Genomic DNA, 15,909 nt, shown 5'->3' with positions numbered 1-15,909 from the left:
GCTGGTAACGGAATATGGGGGTCCTGAGTTTTAGGGAGAGGAGAGAGGCTTGTTGTGGGGAAAGAAGGCAAATATGCAGCTAAGAGGCTACTTGAAACAGGGACTTACAATTTCACTTGTGAAAACAATCTCCCCTTCTGAGCCTCAAATTATGTGACTGTTATGATTGTCTGACAAGTCAAGTAGCCATTGGCCTGATCAGATGGTTTAACATCAAACCAGATGCCTGACTGATAATGTAATACATTCTAAAGTCACGCTGCAGTTGGAAAGCATAAAAAACCATTTTTGAGGCTGAAAAACCCCAGTTAAACTAACTTGTTATAGGGAAAGAGACAATTGATGAGGGCCTTTCTACTGTAGCCCTCTAAACTCGATGTTTCCAAGAAGTAATCCTGTGAGCTGTGAATCTGTCCAGGGTTTTGATCCAGTTGCAAGTTTAATCTATCCTCTCTGAACTTAAATGCTCCATTATCTGTTAGGAAATAATTAGAGGTTGCAAGCACAAGTCAGCATACACAGAGTTCCTTGGGAGTCCCTGAGCTCATTGAGATGAAGACAGCTTGACTGATGGTGGTCAGCTGATATTGGGCCAGAAGCTAATAATAGAAGGCAGTGCTGCTTAGCTAGGTGAGAAAGTTAACTTGGGAAAAATTAAACTGAAGGGTTTGGGATTTATGGGTGGAAATAAATTTCCCATTCTCATTTGTTTCCTGGTAAGAGAGCTTCCGAGGCACTTGGTTTCTTTTATGGTTTTATAATTAAGATCTAGGGGGCTTCTTGACTTTGCCTGGACTTACTGTAGTCCCCTGCTGTCTCTAGGAGCAGTGTTCACTGTGCGGGAGAGCATTTGTTAAGCGAAGTGCAGAGAGAGTAAGTGACAGTGACCTCCACCAAGCGAGCAGCAAACAAATTAAAGCTGCATATAAGGGGCTGATACCCACATCTTTTTTTTTATGTCTGGCCTAATTGACTAAATTAATAAAGCAGTTGGATGTCTTGACCCACAAAAAGAAAGAGAAACAGCTTTTCCTAAATTGCAAGACTGTCTTACAATAAAGACAAGTCCTCAAGGCCATTTGGCATTAGGCATAGGAAGGTTCTAAGTGAAAGCTTTTGCTTTCTCTGGCCCCTGGTGGCTTTCACAGAGCCCTTGGGAGCTCCCTGTGGACACTGGGATGTAGTTTCTTGGTCGACAGATGCATTTACACTGAGTCTCCTTGGAAGATTCTGCTTTACATGACTATGTAAGTGACTGGAGAAATATTTTTGCCTGTCCCTTGAATTATTTTTAATTCCTTGTATACATTTCCTGCTGCCTAGCCAAGTGTTTGACCCAGCTCTTCAACAGTCCGTGTAGATGCTTCTGAAAGTCTGAGAAGACATTGCTGCTAACAGTAGTGGGATCCAGGCACCCCAGGATCATTCCACTGACTGCATGGCTGCTTGGGAAATACAACCGAGTTAATCTTGAACCTCCATTTAAAGGGCAGCTTTAGGATCAAATGAAATCCTTCATGGCAGCAGTTTCCTTATCTTTTTCTGCTGTCATTTCTGTAAACACCCTCCTTTCGATCTGGCATAAGGGGTCCCTGAAAGAATAGCTGATGATGAACAGCAGTGCTGCCCCCCTGCCTGGCAGTGTGCTTCAGCTGTGATTCACACAGGTTTTCTCTCCATCATGTGAAGTTGCTGGGGTTGGGCAGCAAAGGCTGACCTAACTCATATGATTGTAGACTCCTATTTGTGCAGTGTCCTCTCTTCCTCCCACTTACGCTGTAAGTATAGCCGCTTAGGAGGGGAAACTGTTTGCTTGTCAGTTCCAGGCACAGAAGCTCACTGTGATTGCAATTACAATTTCCAACTTGTCCAGAGATGCCAGAAATCAGGCCGTCCTTGAGAGCTCTGCATACCATGCACAAGCCCCAAGAGTGATCAGCCTCTACAGAAGCTGGAAATCTGATCACTAGTGAAGGTTGACTGCTTTTAGTCATCCAAAGGTTAACTGTTTCAAGGCCACATTTCTGTTAGTTCCATCCTAAGTAATAATTTTCTCTTTAAATGCCACAGTATTTTCTCTTTTGCTTCCACAGTATGCAAGGGTAAGATGTGTGTGTATGTCAGTTTTCCATATGCAAGAGCATGTGGCTGTACAGAGAAAGCGTATACACAGAAGGAATGAAGTACAAGCACAGCCAGGCAGCACAGGCTGTTTGGAAACAATTCTGCTGGTGTAACACCCTAACTGAAAATACAGTGAGGGAAAGAGAGTTGCCTGCTACCGGTGATGGGGGAAATCTGAGCCCCACTGAAATCAATGGGAGCTGTGAAGTTGCCAGTGAATTCAGCAGAGCCAGGACTTCACCTCTGGAATCATTCTTCCAAGTCTGCCACACGTTTAAAGGAGAATCACATGCTCTAGTGAGTGACTGCTGGTACGAGTTATCCCTAGATGAGCTAGGAGGTATATTGAGAAGCTTTTTGTTGATGGCAGTGGCAGAACATCTTAAAGTATGTATAGCATTATGACTTGGAGACCCTGGTTTGGTAAATCTGTTAGTGGGGAGAAGATCAGGAAGGAGTGTTAGTTTATTCACTGGAAAACATAGCTGGGGATTAATGGAAACTACTAAAAATTCTAATCAAGGTCAAGATGTAGTTTTGGCTGTAAAGTGTGTTTGTGCATATGAAGGAAACCTTTCAAAATGCCATCTTATATCATGACTTCTTTTTAAAGGTGTGAGGTACATCAGTAACATGGTTAATACTTGTTGCTTTGGAATGTACATTTGAGCTTTGTTACTGAAACATGAAGTTATTTGCTTCACTGTATGTGTTATTGTTATGAAGGTCAGGATCCCATAGTTGCCACTTTTTACTGGGAAATTGAACAGGCAAAAGATGGGAATACTACAAAAAATATTAGGCAGAGAAGCAGCACTAAGAGTATCAAAAGTGGTCCAGGAGAGTTCAATTGGGAGACTTAATCAGAAGCTCTTGGGATTTGTGTTTCCATTATGAGTTTTCTGCTGATTATGGTACCGTGGGTCTCTAGTTCTTGGCATTGCGCTTTCTGTTGCCACCCTTTACTATATATTAGATCTGGATCTGAGCAGGAATGCTTTCCTTCAGATTCGTACTTTCCCAGGACTTACATGCTTTGTATCTGGATGTGGGCCTTTAGGAGAGCAATCTTATGCACTTCAGTAAAAAATTCTGCTGAATACTGTAATTCTGGGGACTCGCCTTCCAATATGATAGTGCCTGCAGGTGCTAGTCTTCTCCTGCAAAACCAGTGGATTGTGTGATTTAAGGCAAAGGGGAAGATGTTACCTGTGCAGGAACAGATCCTGCTGGAGAGGTAGGCTACAACTGATGGGCCTTGTAATTACACACAATGAGAAACAGCCTTCCTTAAATGTCAGGAAAGTGACTGGGATGCTGGAATTCTTTGCAGAGTCTTTCTGACATTCAGATGCAAAATGCAGAAATAAAACTACGAAACTTGGGAAAATGGAAGATGGGATTATTGAATAATGCTTGATATGTTATGAGAAGAAGCTGACACAGATATCCAGTTTTATAGCAGAATTGGGCCACTAGTGCTGACTAACCACTAAAAGAGACTGAAAGCCTGTGTTTGAGAAACTTCATACTGCTTTGTGTTTTTCCTTTGTGACTCCAGCTCACATTAGCACTAGAAAACAGGCATACATTAATGTTTAAGTTCCTAAAGGGCAGTGCTTATGCCAGAATGTTGCCACAGTGATAAAAAATGCAGGTTTTTATGGACCTCTGTTAATAAAAGAGAGGTACTGTTTCCACAGGCTTAACTGTAATGCATCCCAAACAAGCCATCACTAGTTCGAGGTTAATGGTGAACCTAATGAGGTTCCAGGAGCAGACTAAAGAAGAAATGTCTTGATATTTAAGTCAGAGGAGCTGGCTGTAAAACTGCATGTATATGCTGGCTAATCATTTCTGAAGTACACTTGTCTGTGATTTAGTTCAGTGCCAGATGGATAGGCTATTACATCCCAGTTTTTTCATGAAAGCAGGCTGATGGGGCTGTGTGTGAGCTCCAGCACATGCTGCAACTCACAGATCAGCAACAATGCACAAAGTGAGCAAGAGCAAAGGGCCCTGAAGGATCAACGCATCGTATTTGTCATACTTGGGTTTATGCTGCCAAAGTGCCGAGTCAGCTTAAAAGATAACAAGGGGGTTTGTGTTGTAGCGAGGAAAAAAAATCCAACACTGTTTTATACATACAAATATACACACTGTGTCCATTTTTAATAGACATTGAAGGGTACAGAAGCACAGGCTTACAGAAGCCGAACTTGAAGTATCACTTTTGGAGTATCTTTTATCTTCAAGATACTGTAGTTCAGGATACTTCCCCCTTAGTGATAACCCTTAAAAAATTAAGTGTTTTCCATGTCTCAGTGCTGATCCAGACACCTCTGATACATCAGCAACTGTCACAGATTAATAAAAATGAAAGAACATCTGTTCATATTAATATTCTACATGTTATTTACAAGTGATAGTCAACTGTCCCTCTTGCTGCTTGTCACATAGATGGAGTGGAAGAAATAAGACAAGGAAATCTGGTACATGGCTGGATTGCTGGTTCTCTGCTGATACCTTTTAAACTTCAGTGCAATAACTAGGACAAACAGCTAGAGCTGAGGTCACAGTGTGGCTGGCAGTCCACCAAATAGTAATTGCTGGTTTGAAATGCTTGGTCCTTCACTACTGAAACTATAGTTCCAAAAGGAAAAGGTTTTACAGAGCAATATTTTCTGTATTATCTTTGGTGTTGCTTCCCATTGTAATATACAACATCTCTTGGACCTACTCAGATCAGAAACCTTCGTGCTCTGAAACATGGTGAGCTCATCCCTGCTCCGAAAGGCTTTCAGTCAAGCTAAAAACAACAGACAAAGGCTAGAGAAATTGTTATTTTTATTATATCCGTTTCTAGATGGGACTAGAATGTGTATTGCAACACAGATTTCATCACCTCTAAGCTAATTGTTTATTGGGTTTTTTATTAACTTTTATTTTGAGTCATGTTCTGGTTTTAAATTGGCTTGGAGTGTTTACTTAGAAAAGCAGATGCTGTATGAGGTTTGTTTTCAGACAAAACTGTTTTATCTACTTACCAACCAGTAACGTGTCTACAGTGCTGTTTTCAAACACCTCCTGTTAGCAGTCAGTGCTTTCCCCCAAGTCAGGTATTTTAAAGAAGCTGGATGACACTTGAGAGAAGGCAAATTGTGTGTTAGCAACAGAAGAGAGAGAATAGGTAGACTTACCTCTTGGTTACTCATAACGTGATTACAATTGTATCCTGAAGATTTCTCCTTCATACAGAATATCAGGCTTTTAATTACATAGACAAATATGCACTGTACAAAATAGAATTACATGGGTTTCAGAGAGACCAGGGCCTGTTGTTATCTTAATGCTTTACATGACAAAAGATATAAAAATGTTTAAGCAAATACAGCTATGTAGGTTTTTGAGCTGTGCTGAGAAATTGCAGCTGTGTTGTATTTGCTCAATACGAGCTTCAGAGGCGTTCCTTGCTCGACTTGCATAGGTAAATTCTGTTATATAGAGCTGTATCAATGCAAAGGTAGGAAATGGCCAAGTTGAATTCAAGTTTATATGATGGATACGTAAGACCTCAATAAAGTAGGAGAACATGGAACAGTTCCCCAGGCTTCAATTTAGTGAGTGGAGGTAATATCAGTGCATAGGCAACCCCCTGATTGAATCTATTAGGAGCTGTTCCCGGTGTTGAGGGTGTTTTCTGGCTAGGCAGTGCCTTTCAGTGGAGTTCAGTGGCATGATTTGTATATGTATATAAAAGCAGAATTTAGCTCTTTGTGTGTTTTCTGACGCCAAGCAAATTGTTGTTCTTTAAAATGAAGTATTGGTTTGGGTCAGTGGCTACAGTCACCTGCTAAAAATAGAAGTCCTCTGAGAAGTTATTTTAGTAGTGAAAGTGTTTGGAAAGAAATGGGGTTTGAAATGAGGAAAGAAAGTGGTTTTCCTTAGTTAAATGTTTTCTTGGCAAGATATTGAACAAATATTTCTTGGTAGAATATGTTAATTTGCAGGAGCTAAAAGGGTGAGTTTCTGCTGAAGCTTTTGAGCGGGAGATAAATTCCCATGAATTCCTCAGCTAGGAGATGTTTTAGAGATATGATAGTGATTGAAATGCCTGTTTTGTCATTTTCTGAATGAACTCTGGTGGGTTTCTGTTTTGAAGCCATTGGTTGTTTCACAAGTCAGACTCTGTTTATTAGGCAGGAATGCTGGCAAAGCCGAATTGCAAGATTACACATTTTTTCATGTGTAATTAAGATGTGGACAGCAGGGAGAAGGGGTGGGGGGACTGGGCATTTTTGCTTTAGCTGAGTACAGCATGGGGAACGTTTTCCAGTGCTGTGTCTTCTCTGAGGAGCTGAATGCCATGTCCTGCCTGATTTTAACCAGAGCAAGGAGGTGCTTCTGGTTCCTCTGTGACTAATCTATCAGGTGAGAGCACAATTTACATTCTTGACAGTGCTGTCATTCAGATGAGAACATAGATCTGAGTGAAACTCTAGACTATCTAGTTATTGATGTCATGTTGGTGACAGCTTGGCAAGCTCTCAAAGTGTCCCAGAGCTCCAGAAAATGTCTTAAACTACACTGTGTCAACATAGAAATGTTTCTAGCTCAAGTAAAACTTGCACATCATTCCTCTGGTCTGCAGTTGAGCTGGTGCTGGAAAAGTGAGTGACACTCGCTCTGCTTATCTAGCCAGGGGTTCCAGGTTTTCTGGTTGTGCTGGTTCTGCCTGAAGTTTCCCTGGCAGTGTCACTTAGAGCCTTTTTTTGATCTCTTTCCTAGACCACTGGCAATTGAAAAGCAGATTCACCCCAGTCAGCTCTGTCGCAGTTTGCTGTAGGAAATGCTAGCAAAAGAGGTTTGGGGCTTGACTTGTAGAGTCCTTTTGGTTGAATAGACCTTAGGAAGTTCTGGATCTTGATATCATACCAGCGTAGTTAAATGTTCCTGGGATTGTGGTAATTCACAAAGGAGAATGAAAGTATAACATAAATTATTCTTTTTCCCTACTCATGCCGCTCTGAGATTACAGATATTTATGAAATAGGCATTCCCTCCTGCAGTACAGCAAGCTTAAGTGGTGCTTGTCCATAACTTTATGTTCTTGGCTTCTATACTTCAGTGAGATGTTGTCTTTACAAGAGTGTCTACACAGCCACAGATACAAACTATTGATTTGTCTGAGGCTTTTGTATTGGTAACAGACAATTGGCCACTCATTCATGCAGGTCTGTTCTTGGAGTTGTTTAGCTCACCCTGACAAAGCCTGGACCTGAATATGGCCACACACTGAAGATCAGTCAGTATTTGATGTGGGGGTTATTGCAGATGTCAAGATTTTATCAACATGAAAAAAAAAATTCATTATTATTATTGTTTTATATATATATATGTATGTATTACCGTGTCATGCTCAAATCTTGTAGAAGTTTAGGGAGGGATATGAAACCTTATGATTCGAGCATAAGACAAGCTGCCAGTCTTGTAAGGTTTATAAGAACCACCATACGCCACTTCCCTTTCCTTTTGCTCCTTCCAGAAATGTGTCTGTAGAGAGGCCAGGGATGTGAGCTACCTTTGCTCTCCTTTGCACTGACTGCCTAATTTCTGGCCGTTTTTCAGAGCCAGGTTACTGAACTGGGTGGACATCATCCCACGAGTGGCCATGGAAGGGGATGGAGGAGCCATCCCGGCTTGCAGCCACTTGCTCATCCCACCCTGGCTCAGCGGGACTGGGGAGAAACCAGGAGGAACAGGAGAAAATCCTGGGTCAAAATATGGATAGGGAAACCGCTCGCTGATGACTGTCACAGACAAAACAGACTTGACTTGGGGAGTTTAATTTATTGCCAATTAACATAAATATTTAGTAGCTAACTCAGTATCAGCAAACAGAAAAACCCAATCCCACATTAAAACGTATGTGGAAAAAACCCACCTTCCCCCCTCTTTGCCTGGCCCTCCTCCAGTCAGCTCTTCGTGGCTGGTTGCTGCCTGTGGCAGCTCTGTACTGTTCAGGGCAGCCCCAGCCTCTTCCCCCTGCAGCACCTCTGCTACCACAGCCCTGCCATGTGCACCCAGTGCTCCCAATATCTGCTATTCTAGCAGTGTCCTAAAGCTGGGCAGGATCAGCCCAGCAGCAGGAGTAAGGACCACATCACTGGATGGAGAAGAACTTGTCCAGGATGGAGGTTCTGCCGTGGCAGGTGAAGCACAGGGCAGAGCCTGGCCTTGCAGCACTTGGGAGAGATGATGCAGGTGGGAGGTGTATGGATTTTGGTGGTGGCAGAGATCTTTCAAGCATTTTTTACCAAGGTTTTTAAGTTTAATCTTTGGGAGAAGAGTAGGTCAACAACATGGTGAAAGAAAGAACAAAGAAAGTAGAGAAGAAAAGGGTGGAGGAAGAACTGTAGAAACTCCGGAGAAAAGAGCAGGCAGAGTGATATTGGAAGGAAGAAAGCTCTGTAACACAGGCAATGTGTGGCAGCTTTTGATGACTTTGTGGTTCACTGATGCCAGCTTGTTCAAAATAAAACCTAACAGCAAACCAAACAGTCCAATGAAACTTTTGTTTAAATACCATGGTCCCTTTGCAGTCTTTGAGTCCTGAGTGTGATGCTCTTATGGAGCTGAATACAGATGAGGGAAACATGGAGATGAGTCTACTTTGAATTCTCAGTTGTGGGAGATGAAATACCTGGGTTATGCACAAAATGTATCTTTGATTACAACAACTCTTAATGTTGATGGTACACTTGATGAAGTTATGTTTCAGGCTGATGTTATCCCTTTAAATTGATCTTGAAGGAGGAAGGAGCTTTGGGGGTGTGATTATAGAGTGAAGCTTTTCAGTGATACTAGAAAATTTCAATGCAATGCCCCAAGACTCCTCAGAAAGGAGTGAGAACTTGATGGATTTTAATTTTCCCCCTCTATGAGTTATTCTCTAGACCTTGCCATCACTCATCTTAAATCAAAAATCAAAGCAGTAATTCCCTCCTCCTGAAAGGAACCTGCAGCTAAGGCTGAACATGTTTATACGCTGGTCAGTGGTAAGGTCTGTTTGAAAGGATTGCTTTATTAGACTGTACGTTTAAAACTTGAGATATATTTGCTAGTTGCATGAAAACAGTAAGAAACAAATCACTTCTGACAGACTATTCTGAAATAATGCCGCATGTCACAAACTGTGAGTAAAACATTTGTCAGAATATGATACAATGCTTTTTACAAAGAGGTATGCACACTAGTAAAGCACTTGCACCTACTCTGCAAGGTGGCCAGTCTGAAACCCACTGTTACTTCTCCTGGCATCTTTCAATGGAAACATTACTGGTTGCTGAGGTCCTGAACTCTTGACCATTTATGCATAAAAGTGAACTGAAAATGGGCTAGATTATGCTTTCTCATCACCAGGCTCAGTGTTTTCGGGCAGAGTTCACAGACAGGCTGGTGGGAGTTGTCTCCTGACTGGATCTTTGATGCAAGATCTTCACTTTGTTGCTCGTGCATAGAGGTCTCTTCCTTTAGACTTGAGATTCCTCCTCAGCTGTCTAACATGGTCTCTGATGAATTGGGAGACTTGCTTAGTAGAAAGTCGGCAGGGAGAAGTAAGAAGCATATGGTGTGTGGGTTATACAAAATGCATCTCCTACGCTTTCAAACATTTAAGCATGTGCTTAACTATAAGCACTTGAGCCCCGATGGAGTCAGATGGTTGCCCATGCCCTCAGTGTTTGCAGGACAGGGATCACAGTACTGTTTCTTGTTTGTTTGTTTTTAATTTATTTTGTGTTGCTTCAAGATATGTAGAGAGCCAGATTTACTTCTATAAGCACATGAAGGTATCTATTCCTGCATGAATAGGACTTACTGCTTCTCTAAGGTGGGCACAGAATATTTGACCCAGCAGTCTGTAAGCATCACCTTCAAGAGGGAGAGCTTTGACTCCTGAATTGAGATAGTTTCACCTAAGTGTTTGGAGGAAAGTGGAATTTGAATCACGTGGGGCAATCACATGCATTTGAATTAAGCGTCAAGAGTGCAGTCTGGGCCTCTGCAGTGTTGAGTCAGTAAGATTACATACCTGCTCTGCTGTGTGCAAGTGCTGTGACAAGCAAAGGAGTCTCGGAGGGTATGCCTGCTCTGAGAAATGCAGCACATTTAAACACACACACCACCTCCAGAAAAGGCTGTGCACCCACTTAGCAGTGCCTCAACCAGAGACCTCTCCTCCCCTTCCATCCCTTTCCCTCCCCAGTGTGTCTGCTCCTAAGAAGTATGCAACAGTTCATGGAAAAGCAGCTGTGGTAGTTGATGCTGTTGCTGCTGTCCTGATGTGGGCTCTGATATCCTGTTGGTCCCTATGACTGCATCCTTCATTTCATTTTCGGAATTGGCTGAGACATTTCAACAGAAGCTTTCCAGAGAGTATCTGCCCAAGTGGTGAAAAATTGCAACCATGCTGTAAAGCAATTGAAAACAGAATCTTGCATAGGAAATACAGGGGAAATATAACAGTGGGGATCATTGTCATATGATAAATGTGCCATGAATGTTGCCATGTGTATATGGTGTGCTGTCTCTCAGCTTAAGTACTTGTGCAGACTGCATAGGCTAAGTCAGCTATAACCTCAAAGATGTCCAAGACCTCACAAACAAAAGGCATTAAAAATATGTTGGGCTGTCATTGGATCTGCCCTGGCTTGGGTCAGACCTGCATTCCAGACAGGTGGTTGCCCTGGCCATCAGAAACACTGTAAAATTAATGTGAAAAGCAGTGTATTCACTGTAGTATCTTCTGTTAGCACAGCACAGCTCCTGCTTTCAGGAAAATGCACAGCACAGTATGAAGTCAGCTTTTAAGTGCATTTATTTACTTTACAATGATTAGGGAAAAACAGAAGGACTGTGCTTTTCTGGCTTGTTTTGTGTTGTTCGAGAGCATTTTATGGTGGGAACAGTTAGCAGCAGAAGGTGAGGAAACCAAAGACTTTTCAGACTTTGTCCCTGCTTACTGAACTCCTTATTGGTTATGTATGTTCATCTGGAGCAGTGACATTGCCCCTGGGCTTGCTGAATTGGGGCAGCAGATCTGTGATGTTTCTCCTGCACTGGCTCTCCAGGATAGCACATGTATGGAGAGCACTAAAAGAGGACATTGGTTACCTGTAAGTTAGCTTCTGCTGGTACTCTGTGGTATGGCCATGGGTGCTCAGGAAGCTCAAGTGTTAAAGAAAAAGTCTTCAGAAGGAATATCTTTTCCCCTCTGCCAAATATTTAAATCTGATATAAGGAGATCATCAATATTGCTTCAAATGCTAATTCTCTTGCTAGGTGAAGTGTTCAGCATCAAGAAGATGAGGTTATCAAGCACTGCAGTAGAAGCTGCTGGGGTCCACCACACAGGGCAGGACTCTTAATGACACAACCTGTTAACACGTTTCAGAGTGTTTCACAAGCAGCTGAGGAAAGGCCTCTTGATCTGTACTGATGTTCAGATTTTCTTTAGAGCATGGTTGTGGATTCAGCAGGGTGATGGCTTACTGTTAGATCTGCCTGGTTCCAGGACCCCAGGGGTCTCAGAGTTGTCATCTCTAGCATAGAATCACAGGCTTGTTTGGGTTGGAAGGAACCTTAAAGCTCATCCAGTTCCAGCCCCCTGCCACGGGCAGGGACACCTTCCACTAGAGCAGGTTGCTCCAAGCCCTTGTGTCCAACCTGGCCTTGGACACTGCCAGGGTGAATGCCCCATCCCTGGCAGTGTTCAAGGCCAGGTTGGATGGAGCCTTGGGTGACAAGGTCTAGTGTGAGGCGTCCCTGCCCATGGCAGGGGGGTTGGAACTAGATGATCCTAAAGTCCTTTCCAACCCAAACCATTCTATGATTCTATGATTGTGGTGGCTAATGTTCATGTTCAGCTGTCAGTTATAATTGTCAGCAATAACACATCAAGGTAGGAAAGGGGGAAGTTAAATAGCATCTTATAAGATGTGCTGCAGGTGTTACTCAGAGCATCCTTTCTTCTCACAGTCTTAAGAATTGTTTTTTCTTCCTCATCCTGGAAGGCTGAAATGAAAATCCTGCTTTAGTCGGATTTTGAGTTACTTTTCAGAAATAGCAGTTAAATTGAGGGCATTTCAAACATGACTTCAGGAAACAGTGTTAGGCAGGATTTTCAAAGCTATTTAAGGAATGAAGGCAACTTAAACGACCTGTGAGAAGCTATTGTCTAGTTCCCTTCATCATCTGTGTTGGCAAGTGCTTTTAGCCTGGATGTAACCCTGCATTGTATCATTACAGTGGTGGCCAGCTCTCATGAATTAACTAAGCTCTACCTGTCTAAGCATGTTTTGGCAGTCTGAGGGTTTCTTCTGGCCTCTTGCTGTGAGTCAGCAATTGCATCTCCTCAGACCCCCGTTGACATAGCTGTGCTGACAGAAACCAGAGTCCCAGGTCTGCTGATGGCTGACTGGGACCTGTGATCTCCCCCTTCTTCTTGGATATGTTACTGTGTTACTAGATACACACGACGGCTCAGCATAAAGCATTAAAATAACATTTATGTCTTGTTTAATATAAGGTTGCGTATATAAATCACAGGAGTTGAGCTTAACGTGGCAATAACTCAGCCACGCTCAAAAGGGACAGCAGAGAGGAATGATCAATGTGACATGATTTCTTTATACAAAATGGCATATCTGAGAAGTGTAATACCAAGTTGAACATGGGAGGCTCAATTGAAGTCACTTGCTATTCTCTCTGTAGTGAGGCTGGTGGGACACAACAATGGCCCTGACAAAGCTACCTGTGAGATTAGCTGCCTTCTGCATCAAGGCCTTTCTTTACCAGCCTTCCCCTAGGAAATTAACCCTGTAAGCACTGCTGTGTATAGAATATACATACGCAGCCTTGGTTTTAAGTAACTCGTTTGAGATCTTGTAGTGTCCTAGCCTCAGCTGGTCAGGGTCCACCATAGACTGCAAAATACATCCTAGAGGTAAGGGCAAGCTGAGGACCACAATTGCTACCTGTGCCTAACCTGGCTGGCTTAAGCTGCCCTGTATATGGCTGCCACACACTGCTGTGATATTTAATACCTGAGCAGCAACAGTGTAAAGAAACTCCAGGAAGAGGTTTGGTTTGGCTGGTGAGTTACTCTTGTGATAAGACTTGTTGCTGCTGCAGATCGATAAAGGAGGGTGTCTGATGTCCAACGGGAGCCTTTCAAAACTGTCACCACTCCTGTCCTTTCTCAGATGCTAGTGTGAGCACATGATGTTACAAAGTTTCCTGGGGAAAGATAAAATACCATATCTTAATCATTTCTCTCTCCTCCTTCCCTTTTTTATTTCAACCTTCAAAGGATTTTTTGCTGGAGTTAAAGATGAAGCAATTTGGGGCACAGTTTCTACCTCTGCTCGAGACTTCCCATGTGACTGTGGGTAGTAGGTTGTGCTTTTCTGTACCTCAGTTTCCTCTCCCCTAAATCAGAATAAGCTGTGTGTTTGTGCCAATAGAGTATGGAGACAAGATCCGCAGATGTGAGGCTCCCAAAAGATGTGGCAAATTGCAGAGGCTGCTTTTCAAAGATGCCAGTGTCGACAGCCAAGTCTGTGATTGGTGCCTTACCTGATTAAATGTTCTACAAAATGTAATTGGGAGCCAGGCTGTGGAGTGCCTGAGTGCCATGGAGATTGTAGCTCCAGGGTCTTTTGTGTCCAACTAGATCTTAAAATGAGGACTCGTGTTCGTATTTGCTGAAGAGATTTTTGAAATGCTGCTAAGTCATAATGTTTCTGTTGCTGCTGTTTGTCTGTTTTGCGTAATTAGGCTCTAGCAGAACAATTACAATCTCTTTTACTTTGTATCTGTGCTGTGCCAGATAGACATACCCCTGAATTTGGTTCTCCTATAGATGCAAGTTCAATAAAAATGACAATACTTGTTACTAATGAGAATAACTATGTGAAGCCAGGATTCATGCTAAATTAGTATCCATTAGTGACTTAGATCTATAATGAAGGCTTCCTTGCTCTCTGTTGTGTATCTCAATTCATTACAGAGTAGTCCATAATATTAACAACATTTTTGGGTTTTTTCTGGAACCATTGCCCAAAACTATTAGAAGAATATGTGCTTTCTTGTAACATCAGAATGAGACAAATGGCACTGCTTGCTTTTGTTACTGTACAGAAGTGTCTTTCCTTTGGACTCAGATAGACTTGTAAATGGTCAGTAGCTGGAGAAGAATGGAGCACGTGCTGCAGAGCTTTCCATCTGTGAGCAAAAAGAATATATTGTTGTCTATATTCTGATCAGCCTCATTATAGAGAAAAGTCCTTCTGCCCCAAGTTCCTGGAGAAAGTCTTACATTTGCTCAGAGAGGGAAAGGACAACGAGTACTGTTCCCTTCTGCATTTGCAGGAGAAAAAATGTGTGGGATAGAAAGAAAACAGGAGGCAGAGTCATTTTGCGCTCTGAAGCTGGATACCTGTCAACAGGTATTTATTCTGGTGGCCTCCAGTGACATTTTCTAGTGACAGCAGGAGAGAGGCTAAAATTGTTTCAAGGAGACCCTGTACATGTGAGTTGAATGAGTGAGAACTGTATTAATTGGAACATGAGTAAAACTACTGGAATCCAGATCTCTTCTCTGATTTGTTACTTGGAATCTTCCTCAGACTCCTACTCCAGTCATCCCATCAAATAGCCCCTATTTATTCATTTATTTATTTTATTTCTTCACATACATTTAGGAAGAAAAAGGAAGGAGATACTCCCCCAATGGAGGCCATCTGCTCTTTTCTTATGGGGGGGGAAAAACCCTACAATTAGTGTCTTGTTCATCTTTTCATTTTAACAAAAAAAGAGAGGGAAAGAAAGAGAACTATTATGCAAATACTCTGCAATTTGGTTTCAAATATTCTTTGTACTATGATGAGCAATTTCCTTTAATACAAACTCAGCCTACTTGCCAGGACTTTTTTTTGCCTTAATATAGGGAAGGAAAAAAACCCCCAAACTTTGATGAGTTGGGGGTATGCTACATTCCTCCAATGCCAACTTTTTCTCATCCTTTTTTTTCTTTCTTTGGCACTATTACAGCTGTTATTCTTTTAAGTTGTCAGAAAGCTGTCGTATAGGGGGTTTAGAGAAAGAAAGAGAACCAAAATAGCTTTACAAAGCCGCAGTTTCATCTCAGTTTTCATTGTTCCATTGCCATGATGAAGTGGTCTTGAAATGGAGGACTTAGTGAAAGAGAGAGAAAAGCTTTCTCTCTGCCTATTTTGAATGCCAGTTGTTTGAGATGGCAGCATTACCTCTAAGAACAGGTATGTAGAGTCTTCTATAGAGTGCTCCTGTGCTCCTTGTCAGTGGTGTGAACTTTAGGGCCAAACAGCATAGCCAAGATGAAGTCCTCTGGTCCTTGGTATTGAACAACCTAGCTTGCTAGCTGAAAACCTCTGAAAAGTTAGGATCTCGGAAATAAAGTGTAGAAGAAAGGAAGGAATATTTCCCACTTACTCTATAGACAGCTGAAGCATGGTAAAAACAAGAATAACTCATCTACTGGGAGAAGACTTTGGAAGAACAGAGAGCTGAGCTGAGAGGCTCAGATTAGAAAGCTGCTGCTTTCTATAGTAGTCTACTTGTAGCAGCAGGAGACAGGTAGGACTGCTGCTGCCACTGGGCTACTACTGGATCATCACAATCACTAGTTTAGGCTGTTGCTCTGCGACAGTCATAGAGATGGTAAATCATCATATCCGAGGGCTT

The 15,909-nt window shown here is 42.3% G+C and overlaps 1 protein-coding gene across 1 annotated transcript in view; it reads left to right on the top strand.

Moving 5' to 3' along the window:
* Positions 1 to 15,909, top strand: part of ERBB4 (erb-b2 receptor tyrosine kinase 4) — a 616,088-nt gene that overhangs the window by 494,636 nt on the left and 105,543 nt on the right. The gene's annotated exons all lie outside the window — the stretch shown is intronic.

The sequence above is a fragment of the Strigops habroptila genome, chromosome 5 (assembly GCF_004027225.2).
Source record: "Strigops habroptila isolate Jane chromosome 5, bStrHab1.2.pri, whole genome shotgun sequence".
Classification (NCBI taxonomy): Eukaryota; Metazoa; Chordata; class Aves; order Psittaciformes; family Psittacidae; genus Strigops; species Strigops habroptila.
The sequence above is the reverse complement of the archived record's forward strand: the minus strand, read 5'-3'. Positions and strand labels throughout refer to the sequence as shown.